This window comes from Panthera onca, chromosome B2, assembly GCF_046562875.1.
Source record: "Panthera onca isolate mPanOnc1 chromosome B2, mPanOnc1 haplotype 2, whole genome shotgun sequence".
In the NCBI taxonomy this organism is placed as follows: Eukaryota; Metazoa; Chordata; class Mammalia; order Carnivora; family Felidae; genus Panthera; species Panthera onca.
In genome coordinates, this window is record NC_138343.1 from 109,789,441 (window position 1) to 109,809,928 (window position 20,488).

A 20,488-nucleotide genomic window follows, 5' to 3' on the forward strand; every position below is an offset into this window, starting at 1 on the left:
GATCTACTGCATATTGCTAGGCCAAGGTAAATTCTAAATATGTAGGATTTAAACAAATGATTGACACGGGCAGTACCATCAGTCACAACTTCTCTTTAACAGCCCCTGCCCTCTGCCACCCAGAACCACCACACTCCCCCTTTCAGTAATAGTTTTTATTCCTTTTGAGACATTGAACTCTTTCCTATCTAGGACCTTAACTTATGCTTGTTCTTCTCTCTGAAACACCTCAACCTCCTAGTAGTCTTACTACCATCATCAGCCTAGTGCCCTATGCTGAGAACGGGCTCTGTAAACAATTATTGAATGAATTAATGCATTTCCTTGTGCCTTCGCATGTTTCCACAAGACATTTCTGCAGCAAACAGATTCATACACTTTTAAATAATTATCTGAGGTAAACAAAAAATGCCTTTATCAAATACCTAAAAGCTAGCGTGAAGAAATAAATACAAACAGAAACTAAATCCAATAAAATAATTTCACATGTTTAGTTCCTGTATTTGTTAAAAGTTGTAGGATTGTGCCTTAGAAATCAGAGGCCAATTTGACATCTTAACTGAGAATTATTCCCAGCAACTCTTAGAATATGGACAGCTGCAAAGAATAAATATGATTTAATTTTTGGAAAATATATTCTGTGAGGAATTGTTATGGCAAGATTTTATTCAGCCCTGTTAAGAAAGGAGAATTCTGAAGTAAAGGTAAGCCAAAGTAAAGAGATCTTTTTCAAATAGGTGTTTTCCCTATTAGAGATTCACAGCACACATTGCTTTTTAAAAAGCTTTGAGAAATCCTGTGATAAACCTATTAAGCTAGGGTTTCTCAAATTTATATGACCTCAGGACTTTCTGTCTCCTGAAACAAAACAAAACAATTACCATATATCATATCTCATAGATTATGCTTGGGGAAACACTGTTAAAATACACTCTTTTTCAGAACGTGGTAACTAGGTGGTTTATATTTCCACTGAGAATAAAATGAGACAAAATGGGAAAACTGGCTTAATCTATTACATGGGATATAAATAAGAGTTCTAAGAAAGAATCAATACACTTAATTTATTTCCCAAAGGACAATTAAAATCTTACTTTATAAGTGGAATAGATAGTCATCCTAAAGTATTTATTTGGGGGGGTTTGGGTTAAAAATATTAGAACTAATTAATTTGTCTAAGTAGCATCATTCTCCAGGTATCAGCAATAAAAATATTCCATTCTCTGGAATAAATAAGATTCAGGATAAAATCAGTAGTATGTAATTAGAATACAGAAGGTAGGATCCAAGGGAAGCATATATAGCAAACTTGAAAGAAATTAAATAACAAAGGAGTGGTTGGTTAACACATTTCCAAGTCAAAGCTAGAAGAGAGCAGAGATGGCTAGTTAACAGCAGAAATAACAAAGGCAATGTTATAAAACAGAAGATGAAGTTTAGGTTTCTGACCAGAGGGGTTGTGAAAGAAATTCTCAACAGATTGAAGAGTGCTTGAGGATTGAATACTTAACTGCCTCTGCTGATGTCTTCCATACCATGAATTAACAATGAGTGTGCTTTAGTAGTATGATTTAATTCAGTATAACATTTGGAGATTGCCCTACATCTTGCCTTTACTCTTCTCTTTTTCGTTGGTCACCAAAATTAAGCCAATTTTGTCCTCCAAATCCCCCCAAAATTTATTTCCCCAGAAGCAATCTCTGGTGCCACTTTATGGGTTTTCTTCTAGAGATAATATATTCATAAACACACATAAAAATGTAACTGATAGATTGAACATATAAACTTAGAACTAAAGCACTTTATTTTTGTCTACCGCTATTGCTTTTAACTCGTGATGCTACTTCTTCCTGTGGAAATGAAGGAAATCTGGAATTTGGTTTCATCATTTGGGGCCAAATTTCACATAATGAAAAGTCCTTCAGTCATCTTAGTGCCCCTAAACTCAGTCTCAATTAAATAATTACTATATTCACTCCATATACCATTTTTACAAATTATGTGATTAATTGTTGGTTCTATTTCATTATTTTAGCTTTTTCTTTGAAGGTTCCAAACATAGTTGCTTGATCTCACCCTCTTCATCTTCTATATCTATAATTATGTCTTTACCAATTTTAACTTTATTTCTCTTTCACTGGTTGGTTTTTTAGTTTTGTTTTCCATGCTTCAGCAGTATCTAAATTTCATTGAAATTCTTTCAATTTCATTTTTCAAATTCACTTTTTGCAAGCTTATATATATATTTTTTACTTCTTGTTTTTCCTCTCATATTTTATTCCCTTGTATTACCATTTCTTCCCAGAATTCTGGTATTTCTGCTCTGTGGTCTAGTTAGAGAGACTTGTTTTAAAAAGTTTTTAATTCTTGGCAGAATGTTTGATCACAGTTTTAATGTGCGCCATGACATTTTTCTTGTATGTTTTGCTTTTTAAAAGCACAACATTTGTAAACTTCTTAGTTGAAATAATTCAAATTTTACAGAAAACTTAGAATAGTATAGATGAGGCAGGGAAACTGGAGGGACCCCATGGAAAAAAATGCTTTTTTCTGCTCCTTTTCCTGCTTCTATTCTTGCTAGCAACTGCACCCCTACTGTACACATACACGCCTTAATGAGTGTCCTCCTTGTAAAGGTCAGAGTTAATGATTTCTTTCGAGTCATCCAGCACAATAGATAACATCTAAGCAGTGACCAAAAGGGGTTGTCATGTTCATTTTCCAAGACTACTGACTCCAGACACTTTGAGGCCAAGATCCCTGGCTTCAGGACATAAGTGACTTGTGAAGGATGCCCGGGAACTCATCTTTGTTTTGACCAGTTCCTGGATGCCTGAGAGGACAGGTACACCAGACCACCATCCTCAAAACAAAAGCAAAAACAAAACCAAAAACAAAAACAAAACAAAAACAAAAACCTCAGACCCCAAGCAAAGATGAAACTCTCTCTCTCCTTTCCTTTCTGAGTCTCCCAGATGCTCTGTCTGTATCTGCACTCCATGTCTTCAATAAACTCTGCTCTCACTTCCACTCAGCTTGCATTTAATTTCTATCCTGAGCAAAGCCAAGGACCCTCTTAGCTGGTCCTGTGGGACCCTCTCTGGGACCTTGGACTGAGCCTGCCTGCATCATAAAGAATTCTACATATATATACATATTTTGCATCTAGGTCTTCCAAATGTTAACATTTACTGCATTTGCTAATCTATCCATCTATCTATCTATCTATCTATCTATCTATCCATCTATTATCTACCTATCTACATACCTACCTACCTATATCTACCTATTTACCTACCTACCTATGTACCTACCTATCTATCTACCTAATTACTAAAATTAGATAAATGGATTAAAAAATATAATCCATGGCCCAGGATCCAATGAAGGATTACATGTTGCATTTAGTTGTCATGTCTGTTTATTATCCTGAAATCTGGAACCTCAGATTTCCTCATCTTTCCTTTTTTTTCATGACCCTCTTATTTTTTGAAGAACGCAGCCCAGTTAATCTGTATAATGCCTTTCATGTCTGGATTTCTCTGATGTTTCCTTATGATTATATTAAGCTTATGCATTTAAGTCAGCAATATTACAGAAGTGAAGCTGTGTTTTCCTCATTGTGCCATATCAGTAAGCATACGTCATCAATTTGCCCCCACTATCAAAGTGATAGTGACTTTTATCACTTGTTTAAGTGGTATTTGCCAAGTTTCTCCATTGTGAAGTTTCTAGTTCTCTCTTTGTAATTAGTAAGTATTTTGAAGGGAGATATTTTGAGATTATGTAATTATCCTATTCCTCAATAATTCTTTACCCATTCACTTCAGCATCCACTGAAGGTTATTACCTTAATATGTTCTTACTCTGCTGAATGCCAAATTGTGATTTTCTAATTTCACCATTCTTTCTACATTTTATTTGACTTCTGTTGGAAGTAATAGCTCCCCGCTCTTATTTATTTATTTATTTATTTATTTATTTATTTATTTATATGTATGTATACAAACACATACACTCATAGAATCCTGCTTATTTAATGGGTTGATAAACCATTGCTATAATTGTTTATTTTGATGTTCAATTTGCTATATATATAATAATCCCCCTTTATCCATGCTTTAGCTTTCTGCTGTTTCAGTTACCTGTGGTCAACTACTGTCTAAGCAGATGATCCTCCTTTTGATGTATGCCAGAAGATTAATAGTAACCTAAGGCTTCATCTTATCACATAGACATTTTATCTTCTCACACCATCACAAGAAGTGTGACTACATCACAATAAGATATTTTGAGAGAGAGAGAGAGCCCACATTTACTTAACTTATATTACAGTATATTGTTATAATTACTCTATTTGTATTATTATTGTTGTTAATCTCTCACTGTGCCTAACTTATAAATTGAACTTTATCATACGTATGCATGTATAGGAAAAAAACATAGTATATATAAGTTCTATACTATCTACAGCTTCAGCATCCATTGAGGACGTTAGAATAGATAAGGGGGGGCAATTCTATTTGGCAAATGAGATCTCCCTTTCCCAAAGCTGAATCCTATGACATCCCCCCCATCATTTTTTTTCAGCTCTTCCTTCCTTTCTGACACAAGATTTCTAGGTTTGTGTTGTTCTTTTATTTCCCCCAAGGAGTTCTCATTCTATATAGTGGAAAATGCTATATAGAAACCAAAATCTGAGCACTAGGTCTATTTGATGCTTCTGGGATGCAATGGCTTTTAGGCTTTCTCATCAGGCAGAGGAAATATACATCTGTCTGTCTATCTATCTATCTATCTATCTATCCATCCATCCATCTAATCATCCATATATGCTTACATGCAAACATTTATATCTATTTCTAGATCTACATCTATACATTAAATACTATGCATTCAAAGTGATAACTCCAATTACAATTCAATACTACAGGGTTGATTTTGGCATTTGGCTTTTCCATATTTGGAACTCTTTTCCTAATAGTGAAGATTAGTGTTCCCATTATTTTCAATTTATTTACTTATTTGCTTATTCCAGAATGTAATCAAACTATTGACCCAGTTGGTTTGCTTTCTCTGCTCTGCCCACTTCCAACAGCCTCAACAGTCTCCTTGACCTTATAGGTTTCATTGGCCTTGGTTGCTTGAAGGCAAAGGAAGTGAAAGGAATCAATAAATATTTTTTTAAAGAGTGGAAGGGGGAAGAGACTTTTAAAAAATGGTGTTTAAAAAAAATCAATTCTGTCCTTTTAAAATATTACTCATCATTGAATGAGTTAGGTTTTCTTGGACTCGTCATTTGTAAGAGGTTCCTTTTGGGAGAAGAAGACAAAGTAGGGTTTTAGGGTAGCTAGTTTTCATAAAACAAAGGCTTTCTCTTTTTCTGTTACAGAGTCATGCTGTTTCCTGCAAATATGACATTTCTGTATAATTCTTTTTATAGCCCTACCTCTTCTAAGGAAGAAAGATGTGTCAACTGCATGTAGGCCTTGCACCAAGTATCATAAACTTGGAATATTACTTTTGACCTCAAGATGTACCCTAATTTTCAGGACGTATATTTTTGTTGATGCTTTTTGAGATCTATTTTCACTGATTCCCTGCTCTTGAGATTTCTCCCTACAGATACTTGTTTCCACTGCCTCCTTTTTGTTTCCAATGAATGTCCTCTTCTTTTGTCAGTGTTTGATATAAAGTGGAGTCTGGGAGTTATACATGTTTCCAAGTTCCCCCAAAATGGTTTGTGAACTGATAAAGGCTTCTTGTAGCTTTTGAATAATTCCCCTGAGAAGGGGGAAATTCTCCTTTATGCAGACCTGTGTATAGTTGTGACATGTTGGGTTCCCCAGGAAGAAGACTCTGAGGTGAAGTTTAGTATGAGGATATTTATTAAGCAGTGCCCTTGGGATCAATACCTGCAACAGAGGTGGGGAGGAAGTAGGAATGGGCAGGGGAAGAAGTTATGCTGTGAAGAGGGCCTACCTGAGACCCTAGCTGACTTCATGGGGAAGCTCTGGAGTCACAATGACCCTTTAGAGTTGAGTGGGACCTTTATGCTGTGGCATCAATCAGTTGTTTATGTAGGCCATGAGAAGGGCTATGGTGGCTTGGGGCAAGAGTCTACTTTCCCAGGTTGGTGCAACAAATCTTTCTCAAAAATGGGTCATGGAACTACATCACAGAGTCCTGGTAGATTCCTTTGGGCTGTAGTCTTCATCTGATTCCAAAGCTCTCCATGACTCAGAAATGTAGACAATCACTGAATTATTGGTCAAATTCATTATGTTCATGACTTGACTGTTTTAACCTGGAATACTAAAGTTAATCTAGAAAGCTTTCAGTCAAAGTTAATTTCTTTCTTTTTAAGTTTATTTATTATTTTCAGAGGGAAAGAGACAGAGAGAGAGAGAGACAGAGAGAGAGAGAGAGCGCGTGCACAAGTGGGGAAGGGGCAGAGAGAGAGGGAGAGAGAGAATTCCAAGCAGGCTCTGCACTGTCAGTGTGAAGCCCAATGCAGGACTCAAACCTACAAACCATGAGATCATGCCCTCAGCTGAAGTTGGATGCTTAACCTACTGAGTCACCCAGGTGCCCTAAATTTCTGAAACTACTTGCTAAAATAAATATTGTGCTTTTATAGTTGGCAAATTACCTTAGTTATATGTGAAGATGGTGAGTAATAAAAAACATTTGTAATTTTATTATACTACTAAAAGCAAAGACTCATTAACTGTGTGTGGGTTTACACAGGTATTTCTGAAATTTGGAGGGTTTTTTATTCTGAGGCTTTAAGTCACTTGCAACCACTGCCTGAGAGAGTATTCCATAGAACCAAGAGGGGGCAGCAGAGGGCCACCAGAGCAATAAACTAAAGGTGTAGGAACTTATCAGTGAGAAGGATACTGATTCTTGCTTGTTCTTGGAGATCCAAAAAGATAAATAGATTGATCTACTTATGCTAAACACAGAAAATGGTGCTTGGGTCGGGTTTAAGAAAAATCATTTATAAGCATACTGGGAGAATTACCAGTTGTTCACGTTAGTGTTCATGGGATAAAAACTCTGAAAGAGGAAAAGCAAATAGACTCGAGGTTATAGTGAAACCGTGTACTTGCCAGAAAGTGTGTGCTTTTTTTGGATTTCTAACCTAGGGCCACCTCTGGACTCTAAATCAACATTACCATTGAGCACCCAGGAAATAATTTGAGACCAAAGGTAGCCTCGGTAACTTTTCCAGAAATGTATTCATATTTCTTTTCCACTAATTCCTGAACTAGAATAAGGGGTTATAGAGACATCCTTTCAAATAATTTGTTCCCCTAAAGAACAAGTTTTTGCTTTTATAGATAAAACTGCCTTTTTATTTCAGTTTCTAGCTTTACTTTTATTATTTTCATTGCTCTAACATCTTATGTTTTATTTTGTTAAGGTGCTTGTTCTTTTCATTTTTCTCTATTAATATTTATTTATTTATTTATTTATTTATTTATTTATTTATTTTTGAGAGGGGAGAGGAGGAAAAGGGAGAGGGAGAGAGACTCTTAAGCAGGCTCCACAACCAGCGTGAAGTCCCACACAGGGCTTGATCCCACAACTCTGGGAACATGACCTGAGCCGTAATCAGGAATCAGACGCTTAACTGACTGAGCTACCTAGGCACTTCTGTATTAATAATAATTTATGTATAAAAAGTTATGAGTGGGGTGCATTGGTGGCTAAGTCAGTTAAGCATCCAACTCTATTTCAGCTCAGATCATGATCTCATGGTTTGTGAGTGTGAGCCCCATGTTGGGCTCCAACAGTGTGGAGCCTGCTTGGAATTCTCTCTCACTCCCCTGCTTGTTCTCTCTCTTTCTCTCTCAAAATAAAATTTAAAAAAAGTTATGAGTTTGCCTACATACAGCTTTTCCATATCTTATACATTTTAATAGAAAGAGTTCTTATTTTTAAACATTTAAAAATTTTTTACTGGTAGCTTTGGTTCTCTATTAACCCAACAACTTTTTTAGGACATGTTTTCCATTTTCTACAAGGGTGAGCCTTTTTTTGTTTTAAGTTATTGTCATTAAATCATCTTTTTATTACATTGCAATCAGAGAATATGGCTTTTATTATTTCTACTCTGGCATAATTGAAGTTTTGGGACCTAGAAGTTGATTAGTTTTGTTTCAAGCATTCTTGAAAAGGATGTATTTCCTATGATATCTATTTATCTAAACTCAACCTCATTAATTAGGTTCTCCAAAATTTTCTGAATTAAAAAAATAAATCCTTTTGAGCTGCCAAAGCATGAGAATTATTAAAATCTTATATGTAAAATTATGGGTTATTTTTCTCAATTTCTTCACGTTTCTAATAGATTTTATATACTTTTATAAACTTACATATACTTTGATGCTGTGCTTTTTAATACATAAATGTTCATTTTCTATAACTTTGATGTTGGTAGTACCTCATAAATAGAACCATTAGCCTAAGATCAAGAACTCCAAGGAGTTTTCTAAAATGTTTTTCTCCTTCTTTAGTAACAAAATTCACAAGCTTGTCCTTTTTCTGAGATTCTGGTTTATGTTTTCTTTCTCTTGTCCTTCAGAATCTTTTCATAGGCCTTAAATTTCCTTAATTATCTTTCCATAAGAGATGGTCTAGCCAGTCTAATATTTGCTGACTTGGCTTTGACCTTCCTCTCTGTATCCTTTACTCTAAGTTTATAGAATTCTCTTCTTGGATCCATACCCAGGTTGCAGGTTGTTCCCACTAATCCTGTTCTTGCAGTCATTTATCTACTGTGGCTCTGCTGGAAAGAAATAAGATCTTTCCTATCTCTACTGTTTGCTTTATTGCGTGCTTTTAGTCTTTAACTGTTTTCCTAAGCTGTCCTTTAGAATCATGAAGCATATGCTCATGTTAATAGACAATGAAAAAAAATCTATTAGTAATTCAAAATCAGTTACTAAATCCAACTCCACTCAGGCCTTGAATTTTCTTGTTTGAAAATTTGGCTTATTAACTCATGCTGAATCCAAACACCAAATCAGTTTTATGATGTGTTTGTTGAGACAGTGCCCAGACTGGCCCATGATAGAGAAAGGTCTTGCCTTAATAACATACCCAATGAGATTAGGAATAATGGAAGAAAATTCCTTAACTGGCTTTGAATTTCTAGGCAGCAGAGACTATGTCATGTTAATTTTTAATATTCACTATCCAGGACATACTAGGTGCCATAAAAACAAATGAAATCACCATTTTCAATGACATGGATGGAGCTAGAGAACATAACGCTAAGCAAAATAAGTCAGTTAGAGAAAGACAAATACCGTATGATTTCACTCATATGTGGAATTTCAGAAACAAATGAACAAAGACAAAAGAGAGAGAGAGAGACAGAGAGAGAAAGAGAGAGATACCAAGAAACAGACTTTCAACTATAGAGAATAAACTGATGGTTACCAGAATGGGTGAAATAGGTGACTGGGATTAATGAGTACACTTATCATAATGAGAACTGAGTAATGTATAGAATTACTGAATCACTATATTATGCACCTAAAATTAATGTAACACTGTATGTTGACTACACTGGAATTAAAATTAAAAACTTAATAAAAATAATAGTAATAATAACAATAATAATTTGACCTTTGAAGTATCTTGAAATAAATGTATCCAATTTAAAAATTGGGGGATTACACATAAAATCTATTTTCAGTTTTTCTTGAAAAGCTGGATAGTCTGGACAACCTAAACTAATATTTCCACCTGGAACAGTGTGCTGGCTATGCATTTGGACAAAATTATCTCTTGCACCAACGACTGCCTTTGGTATTCTTAACATACTGAGTCTAAACTTTGGTTGTCGCTTATCACTCATGGACTGTTATTTTTCTTATAACAGAGAAATGTGTCTTGATGTCTATGTTCCCACAGAAAAATTGGAAAATGAAAGACCGAGAGAGCGTTGTGTTTTAAGAAAAATTGGGAGAATGCAAATGTCCGAACAGTAAGTCTACCCTCTTATCTCTGAAAATTTCATTTACCTCCAGAAGTTTGCAGCTACCATTCTTAATCTTAATGACTCTAAACTATATATCTCCCATTAAGAATTTTCCCCTCAACTTCTGACCCATAGATTCCGTTACTTGCTCAGCATGTGTGCTTGAATGTCTCACAGATATTTCAAGCATAGTATGGCTTATGTGAACACATCATCTTATTCCCCAAATTCACTCTTACATATGTGATCTCTGTTGTGGCAGATTATATTATTGTTTCCAATTATTCATTCTTCCCTCCCTCTAAGAGGATACTATACCTCTGTCAGCTTCCATGTTCTTACAGTGTTTTCCTTGGAAAAAAAACATACTTTCTCACACCACTGAGATGAGGCTTAGCCATAGACGTTCTGCCAATGAAATGTGAGCAAAAGTGACAGCATACCTGTAAGAGCAGAAGCATTTGCACTGTGTGGTTGGTTGCATCAGCTCTTCACTCTATACACTGAGAAAAACAAATCGCAGATGTGGTATTCTCCTTACACCTGGTCCTGAAGTGAAAGTAAAAACCAATTAAACTGCTGGATAAAATAATTTTAAAAATTAAATGTGTAAGTAGGAAAAGTGATGGAATCCACAAAGACCAGAAACAGTAAGACATTATGAGTCCCTCTCTATGTCAGTGTTAAAGTCACCAGATGTACTGAGGGCATGTGTTGATCCCTGGCAGTTTAGTTTTACTGTAGTGGGTAGATTATTACAGTCAGGAACACTTGGGCTTACATGCAAGTTGAGAGATTGGAGTGAAACACAGAGGCAAATCCAGGTATTCCCAAGGAAACATGTTTAGGGGGATGAACTATCTTATCCAGAACATAGAGGTAATAAGGATGCTTGCTTTTCTTGGTCTTAGCCCTGGGTAAAAGGAAAAAAAAATATTTGAGAATTCTCAACAAGCCTTCTATCTACTTTGGGACCAGAGCCCATATTCCCCATATGCTTGGGAAAAACCCAGGCTACTAATTTATGTGAAAATGGTCCTGGATTAGAAGCAAACACAAATCTTGGTATTTTAGCAAACTCAAATCCTCTATGGTGGTATACTCTTTAAACTCGGGCCTCAAACAAGTCCCACTGATAATGTTCCAAAGAACTTTAAGCAGTTCCTAAAAATATTTAAAACACACTTGGAAAAACAAGCTACCTTTAGCAAATTTCAGCAGAACAATTAAACGAAGAGTCAGGTTCACAAAGCTGCCCTGCATATGAATGTTTAAAGCTACAATATAAAATAAGTGTTTAATATATTTAAGGGACTTAAAGACAGTTTCAGGGGCAGCTGGGTGTCTCAGTCAGTTAAGCATCTGACTTCAGCTCAGGTCATGATCTCGCGGTTCACCAGTTCAGGCCCCCGCATCCAGCTCTGTGCTAACGGCTCAGAGCCTGGGGTCTGTTCGGATTCTGTGTCTCCCTCTCTCTCTGACCCTCCCCCACTCAAGCTCTGTCTCTGTCTCTCTCTCTCAAAAATAAATAAACATTAAAAAATAATAAAAAAATAAACATAACCTCATGTATAAAATGGAGATGACAGCAGCTCGTCTCTAATGGGGCTGTTTACTAGACACTAAGCAACAGGGATTTAAAAAAGAATAAAATATCAACTTTGCCCTCTAAAATAAAATAAAATATCAACTTTTTCTGGGAGGGACCAAAGAGTAAATATTTTTGCTTTTCAGGATAACATGGTCTCTGTCACAACTACTCAACTCTGCTGTTGTACAAAATGAATGAGCATGGTTGTGTTCCAATAAAACTTTATTTATGGAAATGGAAATTTGAATTTTATATAATCTGCACATCATGAAATATTCTTCTTTTGAGTTTTTTCCTTACCATTTAAAAATGTGAAAACCATTCTTATCTTGTTGGCCATACAAAAACGGGCAGTGGGCTAGATTTTATCTGTGGGACTAAGTTACCAACCCTGCTTTAAGAGTTCACAATCTAGGGGCACCTGGGTGATAAGTCAGTTGAGTGTCCGACTTTTCATTTCTGCTCAGGTCATGATCTCACCGTTTGTGAGATCAAGTTCTCTGTCGGGCTCTGCCTCAGGCTCTGTGCTGAGGGCTAAGTCTGGAGTGTGGAGCCTGCTTGGAATTCTCTCTCTTCTCCCTCTCCCTCTGCCCCTCCCCTGCTCGTGCTTGGTCTCTCTCTCTCTCTCTCTCTCTCTCAAAATAGATGAATCAACATTTGGGGAAAAAAAAGAGTTCACAATCTAAAAGAAACTAAACAGATACCTGATTTTAATGCAGTACGTTAAGTCTTTTAGAGTAGCATATGCAGTACCTCTAGGGCCCATCAGTGAGAGGGACTAAACGCTCAAGTACGTCAGGGGAGATTTCATGGGAGAAAAAGAGGGAGGAAGGCCTTGCTTTGATTAGACGTTGTCAGGACATCTCTGGGGAGGAGCCATTTGAAACTGAGAACTAAAGGTTGAGACAGAGCAGCAGTGGGAGAACTGGGGGTGGTACCTTCCAAGCAGAAGGACCAATCTCAGATGGAAGCAGAAGATATTACAATAGCATTGCTTTTAAGGTCTACCATAGCCCAGATATGACATACTCTCTCCACTCTTGGGTTGAACTATTTGCATTTTCCACATTTATCATGCAGTTCCCTACCTTTCAAACATTCTCCCTGCAGTGCCATTCATTACCAAAGCATTCATTTCCATAGCATTACCAGCTATGTCATATTCATCCATGGTGACTGAGGCCAGGGATCAATTCCAAAACACCTTTTTAAAACGTCAGGCAGGTTAAAGTGCCTTTTCAGTCTACTTTCCTGTACTTGTCATATTACATTGAAATTATTGATGTATGGGTCAGTTTCTTCAAGCTCCTAAAAGAAAAGAGCGATGTCTTTTTGTTAATCATCACGTCCCTGACACTTAGAATAGTCATGCCCACTAAATGTTTGGTGCTTTATAAGTTTTTATAAGTTCCCCTCTCTCTCCCCCTGCCCTGCTTACACCCTCTCTCTCAAAAATAAACATTAAAAAATCATTAATGCATCTCCTTAGAAGAGGTCTTCTGAATAGCAACAGTCTCCATTCACCAACAGTCCTATTCTGCAGACGGTTTGAAATTCAGATCATTAGTATATATCTAAGTGCACATGTGGTTTTCCCATTTGGTCTATCCTCCTGTGTTGATGCTAGATCCCTCATCTAGTAGAAGTGATTGTTTCTTCTCAGACTCTCCTGAGATATACTACCTCTAGAGATACACTCTCCTGGATACACTACCTCCTTTGTTGCTTTGCCAGTATGATCTGGCCTCTTTCTTCAAACGGATCCAAGTTCATGAGGAAAGTCTCTGTCAAAATATTTCTGCTGAAATATTGGATATGCTTATTTCCACAGGAGGAAGCAAACAGTACCCACCACTCCCATGACTACTATCTGCTGTCATGCATTTATCTTTAGGAATTTCTTCATTCAATATCAGCAATGGTGTTGCATAGTTTTACAAGTGGATAATAACATAAGCTCTCCCATCAGAGTTCTTTCCCATGAATTCCATATTTAGTTTCAAAACATCTTTCAACAGTTAATTCTTTGTTAGAAAGTTGATATGCTGTAATCACAAATTTCTTCTCCCTTGTTTGAAATAAAATTTATCTCTGTCCTTAGGCACAGGACTCAATTTTTCTTGTTGTCATTTTTACCTTGTTCAAGGAAGCATTGGAGGCATACACATTACTGTAAATGGTAGGAAAAATTATTTTTTTATTGTGGTAAAAAATATATAACATAAAATTTACCATCTTAATAATTTTTCAGTGTGCAGTTCAGTAGTGGTAAGCACATTTATGTTGTAGATCAGCTAGATCTCCAGGACTTTTTCATCCTGTAAATTTGAAATTTTATATCCACTAAAAAACAACTCCCCTTTTCCTTTTCCTTCTAGCTGCTGGTAATGACCATCTTACTGTTTGTATAAACTTGTATGATGTAGATACCTCAGATAAATGGAATCATACAGGATTTGTCTTTTGTGACTGGCTTATTTCACTTAGCATAATATCTTTAAGGTTCATCATGTTATACCAAATGACACAATTTCCTTCCTTTTTTAGGCTGAATAACATTTTATTATATGTATATACTACTTTTTTTTTTTACCCATTTATCTATTGATGGACATTTGGATTGCTTCCACCTCTAAGCTATTATAAGTAGTGCTGCTTTGAACATGAGTGTGCAAATATGTCTTTGAGACCCTATTTTTAGTTATTTTGGAAGTGGGATTGCTGGATCATATGGTAGTTTTATTTTTAATTTTTTGAGGATATATCTAAGTGCACATGTCTCAATACTGGTTTCCATAATGGTTGCACCATTTTTACCACCTGCCAACATGTACAAGGATCCCAATTTCTCTGCATCCTTATCAACACTTGTTATTTTCTGTTTTTTTTTTTTTTTTTTTTTTTTTTTTGGTCTTAATAGTAGCCAGATTAATGGATGTGAGGTATTCCTCATTGTGGTTTTGATTTGAATTTCCCTAACAATTAGTGTTGTTGAACATCTTTTCATGTGTTTATTGGTCATTTGTATATCTTCTTTGGAGAACTGTTTAAGTCGTATGCCCATTTTTAATCAAGATGTTTGTTTTTTATTGTTGTTGAGTTTGGGGAGTTCTTTATATGTTCTGGATATAAACTCCTTATTAGATAAATAACTTGCAGATATTTTTCTCCCATTGCATGGGTTACCTTTTTATTCTCTTGATAGTGTTCTTTGCACAGAAATTTTTAAAATGTGATGTAGTCCATTTGTCTGTTTTTGCTTTTGTTGCCTATGCTTTTGGTACCAATCAAATAAATCATTACCAAAACCAGTGTCATGAAGTTTTTCTCTTATTTCTTCTTTTTATGGTCCTAGCTCTCACTTTTAGGTCTTTTTTTTTTTTTTAAGGTTTTATTTTTAGATAATCTCTACACCCAGCACGGGGCTTGAACTCACAACCCTGAGATCAAAAGTACCATATGCTACTGACTGAGACAGCCAGGCACCCCTTACTTTTATGTCTTTGATAAATTTTGACTTAATTTTTGCACATGGACTAAAGTAAAGGTGAAATTTCATTTTTTGGCATGTGGATAACCAGTTTTCTCAGAACCATTTGTTGAAAGGACTATCCTTTACCCATTGAATAATCTTGACATCCTTGTCAAAGATAATCTGACCATCTATTTCCTAGTTCTGTGATCTATTTCATTGGCCTATCTGTATGTCTTTACACCAATACCTCACTGTTTTGATTATTGTAGCTTTGTAGTAAGTTTTGAAATAAGGAAGTATGCATCTTATGTTGTTGTTCTTTTTCAAAATTGTTTTGGCTCCTCAGGGTTCCTTGAGATTCCATTTGAATTTTTTTTTTAAATTTTTTTAAATGTTTATTTATTTTTGAGACAGAGAGAGACAGAGCATGAACGGGGAGGGCCAGGGAGAGAGGGAGACACAGAATCCAAAGCAGGCTCCAGGCTCTGAGGTGTCAGCACAGAGCCCAACGCAGGGCTTGAACTCACGGACTGTGATATCATGACCTGAGCTGAAGTCGGACGCTTAACTGACTGAGCCACCCAGGCGCCCCTCCATTTGAATTTTGGAACAAATCTTTCTATTGTTTCAAAAGTGCCATTGGGATTTTGATAGTGGTTGCAGTGAATCTACCACTTTTTCCTCTTTCCCTTTCATATTAGAAAATGGATATAATAATACTTACTGTTCTAAAGAAAGATTAGTTACAGGGAGATTACTTGATTCTGGCAAAATTGAACTTTAGAGAGAAAATTTTGGTCAGATCTATTATTCAGCACATTTGCCTCAATCAATCCAAATTCCAGTCTCTGTTTTCATAACCAGAGAAATCATCATATTATGTATGGGTCCTTCTTCCCAACTTGTGGTCTAGAAAAGGCCTCTTGGGAGATAGCAAGAATGCTGGAAAGCTAACCTCAATTGTTTCCCTTAAAGGGATTACAGTCTTGTACTGCCTGTTGGCCAATGTCTGAAGACTACTGTTTCATATATTTTATTCCAGTTTTTATTTATTTATTGTAGGAGAGCAAGTCCAGTATTGATTTCTCTATTATACATAGAAGTGGAAATTCTCATTTAATTTTTGAATGTCCACCATCAATACTGATTTCTGATCTAAATAGTGTGAATAAAATAACTACAGGAACAAAAATAGTTTGCTCTATTCTTTCACATCACAATGCATTTTAATTTCTAGAGCATAAGAGACTTTGTGTACTGTTTTATTTGTGGAATTTTCATGCTCGTGTTTTAAAATCCTTGGGAGAACAACAGCTATATTTTAAGGTGAGGAGGTTTTTTTTTTTTTTAATTTGATTACTCAAGTAACAAGAACAATTTACAGCCATAAAACTAACTCAGGAAAACATTATCTGATAAAGATAATGTCTGAAAAAAAAAAGATAATGTCTGACTCCTGCTTCCTTTCTCATATGTCTACCACCTCTTTCTCTTCCTGTTTTTCAGTTGATAGACCTTGAAATCTTATCTCAGTCATATCGTGTGACCCTCAAACCTTCTAACACTCACCTCTTACCTTCTCTGTATTTATGTGAAGAGTGCTTCTCAATTCTTGTCTCTCTCACCTTCTCCATCCTCCCTTTATTCCTGTCATATCTTGTGTTTTGCAATCTTCTGCCCATTCATCTCACTCTTTCAACTCCCAATATCTATGAATTTCACCTATGATCTAATTTAATTCTTTTCTGTTGAAAACATCAATAATATTCACTGATAATAGAACCATTATATATGAATTTCATCTGTGATCTGATTTCTTCTTTTCAAAGAATCTAATTCTTTTCTGCTAATTATAACAGCAATAATAGTATTCACTGATAATCTAATCTATGCCCAGGTTTTTTTACATACCTCTCTATACAGATCACTGCTGATCAGCATAGCAACTGTGCTTGATATTATTATAGCCATTTTTAAATTAAGGAAAAGATTCAGAAAGGATAACTAGCAACTGGAAATATTGATATTATTTCTGTATGTGTGGGATTAATAGGAAGGCCAAAAAAGAGGTCCAGTGCACATTCATTTATATTTTCTCCAGGTTACTGATATCCTGTCCCTTCAGCACACATGTTACTTTGTCCAGAACTTCCATAGTTGCTATAATGCACTCAAAATAGCCAACTTTTCTTTTAGTGAAAATAGCTTCATTTTTTACTTCAGGGGTAATTTACAGAATACCCTAAACAAGTTATTCTCTCCCCTTTAAATTTGAAAGGATCAGTCAGACCTCTGTTAGTTTCTTCCTTTGTTTCTTTCTTTTTTCTCAATACATGGCTTTGAATTTTTGTTTTGTTTTAAACTTGTTAAAGAGATCTGTTTTTAATAAATCTATGTCTGCAAAACCAGTTTAGTATTTGTAATATAAAATTTTAATTGATCAATTAATTTTTACTTTCAGGGACTTTATAATCTAGGTGAGAGTTTCACTCATCAGACACTAACTCTCTAAGCAGTTTTGATTATAAGTACCCAGTTGAAATTTTGAGTTTTTAAATACTCTTTGCAAATCATTGGCTACTTCTATGTTCTTTCTCTAAAAATATTCATTTATGGTTTCCTTTTATATAATCACTATTCATTCAAACAATATTTGCTTTTTTTCTGTACTGGTTCTTTATTAGTAAAGTATGACATGTTGGGCCGATCATATAGTTAATTATTAAAATGACAACTATCAGATTTTGACTTCATGGTCTTACACTGCTCATTCTTGTTCATTTATTCAGTAATGGCCAGCCACAGTTTATGTGTTTTAGAAGTCCACAAACCTTGCAAAGTGATGCTTTCCTCCTTGCTTTAGACTCTTTTGTTAGTCCTGTTTTTAACTGCTAACTATGATTCTTTTCAAGATAATTGGACTATCTGGTCATAAGAGAGGCAAACTGGTGAGAGGTTAAGCACATAGGCTTGGAAATTAAAGTACATGTAGATTTTATCTTTTGCTCTACCCCTCATTAGAGGTGTCACGTTGAGAAAATCTCTTAGTCTTGGCTCTAAAGACAATATCAATACCTTTTTATTAACCTTAAAAACACTCAAGCCAAATATTCAGGTCTGAAAATAACATATTACATAAAATCCACAAACATTTGAAATGTGAAAATAATCTATCAAAAACTCAGTATCTAATTTTTTCCCCTTGAACAAGAAGGTGGTCCAGGGCTCTACCATGGAAGGGGCTTTTGAGATCTGGGCCTGGGTAAGAATGGAGTATGTCAGAAAAGGGAGGGTCCATAGCAGAACTTGGTGGAGCTTCCCACTCTGCCCTAAATAAAAAATTTTTTGAATGGACCAGCGGCTTTCAAAGGACCAAACAAAGAGGTGAATATAAGTACAGAGCAGAGACTGGCATCTGGGACTACAGAGTAGTCATTGAAATCAGTGTGTAGATAAGAGATAGAGCCTAGACAGATTGCCCTTGGTGTCTATGAATAGAGGCAAGTGGTCTTGTTACTGTGTGGTAAAGCCTCAGGAACACAAGTCTTTTCTTAAAAGCTTATTTCTCTTTAATGGAAGCATTCTAATTAACAGTATAAGTATGGAGTGGGTTAGTGTCTGCTAGAAACAAGGTCCTCAGCTGCTGGAAGCTACAAAAGGTTTCCTCTTCTTGAGAAGGTCGTTTTTTTGAGTGGTCAAGGTAGAAAAGTAGGGGGACAAAACTTCCAATCAGGTCTGATCACCCCAGTATATCATGCTTCTGAGCTGTGGCTAACACAAAGATCCCTTAGTTGGATACAATACATCCTAAAACCTACACCTTGAGATGTAATTTTATCACCAGATCACCGGCCACACTTCTATCTTCAAAGTGATTCATAGCCTTTCAGAAACATTGGGGGTTTAGAGACTCAGCTTAGTTTGCAAAAACCTTTATGCCTCACAACAAAACAATGTTGAATAATTTTATGTTTTAATATCCTCTAGATGAAATATTATGTAGCTATTTAACTGTTCTATGATTTTAAAATAACATGGAGACTGTTCATGTTCACTGTCTAACTTTATATAAAAATTAAGTGGAGATCAGGCTTATAACTAAAAATGGCGACAAACAGGAGAAAGGCAAGGGGGTGGGGAATATTTTAAAACATTATCTCTGTACATCTAGATGAAGAAACTCTGGTTTATTTGCTTTCTTTTCTTTTTTTGCTTTACTGTGTTCCTCAAATACTCTTTAATAGTGTTTTTTTAAAAGCACTAATAAAATAATGTATTGAGTGCTAACTATGTACCACGCTAGGTACCTCAGGGATTAAAAGTTAAATAAGAGAAAGTGGTTTTCTTAACGAGCTATATTGTAGCAGGGGGATAAGACACACATAACACAATACAAGGTAGAAAGTAGCAAATGTTACATTAGGGCTCAGAATAAGCGCTACGCAGAGGAAGGAAAGGAAGGGATTATGACTACGGCCTTGTGTCATTTTTTATTTACTTTAGATCAGTGAATAATGAAGCTAAATCCATAAAATAAATCTCTGTGTAGCTTTAGAACAGTTTATTTACCATTCATATTTCAGAGAATAGGAACCTGATTGATGGTACTTTACTGAATCTGTTTCCTCATGGATTTGGAAATGTGTCGTAAAGGAAGAACAAGAGTAATTTAATTTCAACAGACCTGTTTTGACATAACTCTAATTAATTGGAAAGACACCTGGGAATTACAGTAGCTTAAAGACAACTCTCAACTCATTTTTCTGGTCAAAAAAGAAATGCATGGTATGCTTTAAATAAGAAAATAACCTTTTACGAGACTTTTATGAGGAGGATTTTAAAAGCTTCTATAATTTGCTTAATGATATATAGACTTTCAACAGCTGAACTGTTAAGTTCCAGAGCGTTTCTGAAATATAAAAAAAAAGAAATCTCTTAGCAAATATGAAATTTCATCCTACTCTTTTTTGAATGGTCATCTGACATCAAGATAGAAAGCATACATGGAGAATAATAGGAGGAAAAGACATCAAATATTATTTCATTTCAATTTAGAATAGAGTATTGTGATAGTTATATGGGTCATCTGTAGATACTATTCAAAGGGTTCCAATAATAGGATGGAAGAATGAAAACAAAATAGAATTAAGCATTTTATTTATTATTCAGTTTTTATCTTTTATTTTCGGTTATAAAGAGAGACAAATATGGCAAGTGCACAATGGCTAAATTGGCAGAAAAGTGGAGTTAAGTAGCTGAGTTTAAATTATATTATTCAGAATATATTAAAGTACAATTAACAATATTAGCATTTTGGTAATTACAAAAGGAGAGAACACGTAAGCATAATTTGATTGTACTTTGAATTCATTCACATGGAAATTTTAAGAAATTTACTTAAAGCAAAGGAAAAAAATACTTTCTT

General features: G+C 35.3%; 1 protein-coding gene and 1 long non-coding RNA gene across 9 annotated transcripts in view; one reads left to right on the forward strand and one right to left on the reverse strand.

Moving 5' to 3' along the window:
• Positions 1-20,488, reverse strand: part of LOC132667591 (uncharacterized) — a 101,480-nt gene that overhangs the window by 27,744 nt on the left and 53,248 nt on the right. The gene's annotated exons all lie outside the window — the stretch shown is intronic.
• Positions 6,068-20,488, forward strand: part of PKIB (cAMP-dependent protein kinase inhibitor beta) — a 171,993-nt gene continuing 157,572 nt past the window's right edge. For 3 of the 7 annotated variants that reach the window (XM_078447259.1, XM_078447261.1, XM_078447257.1), the window contains exons 1-2: positions 6,094-6,132; positions 9,899-10,003. The gene's annotated coding sequence lies outside the window, so the exon portion shown is untranslated. Of the gene's footprint in view, positions 6,133-9,898; positions 10,004-20,488 lie in introns of all 7 variants that reach the window. The other 4 variants (XM_078447264.1, XM_078447263.1, XM_078447258.1 and 1 more) reach the window with 3 other exon arrangements.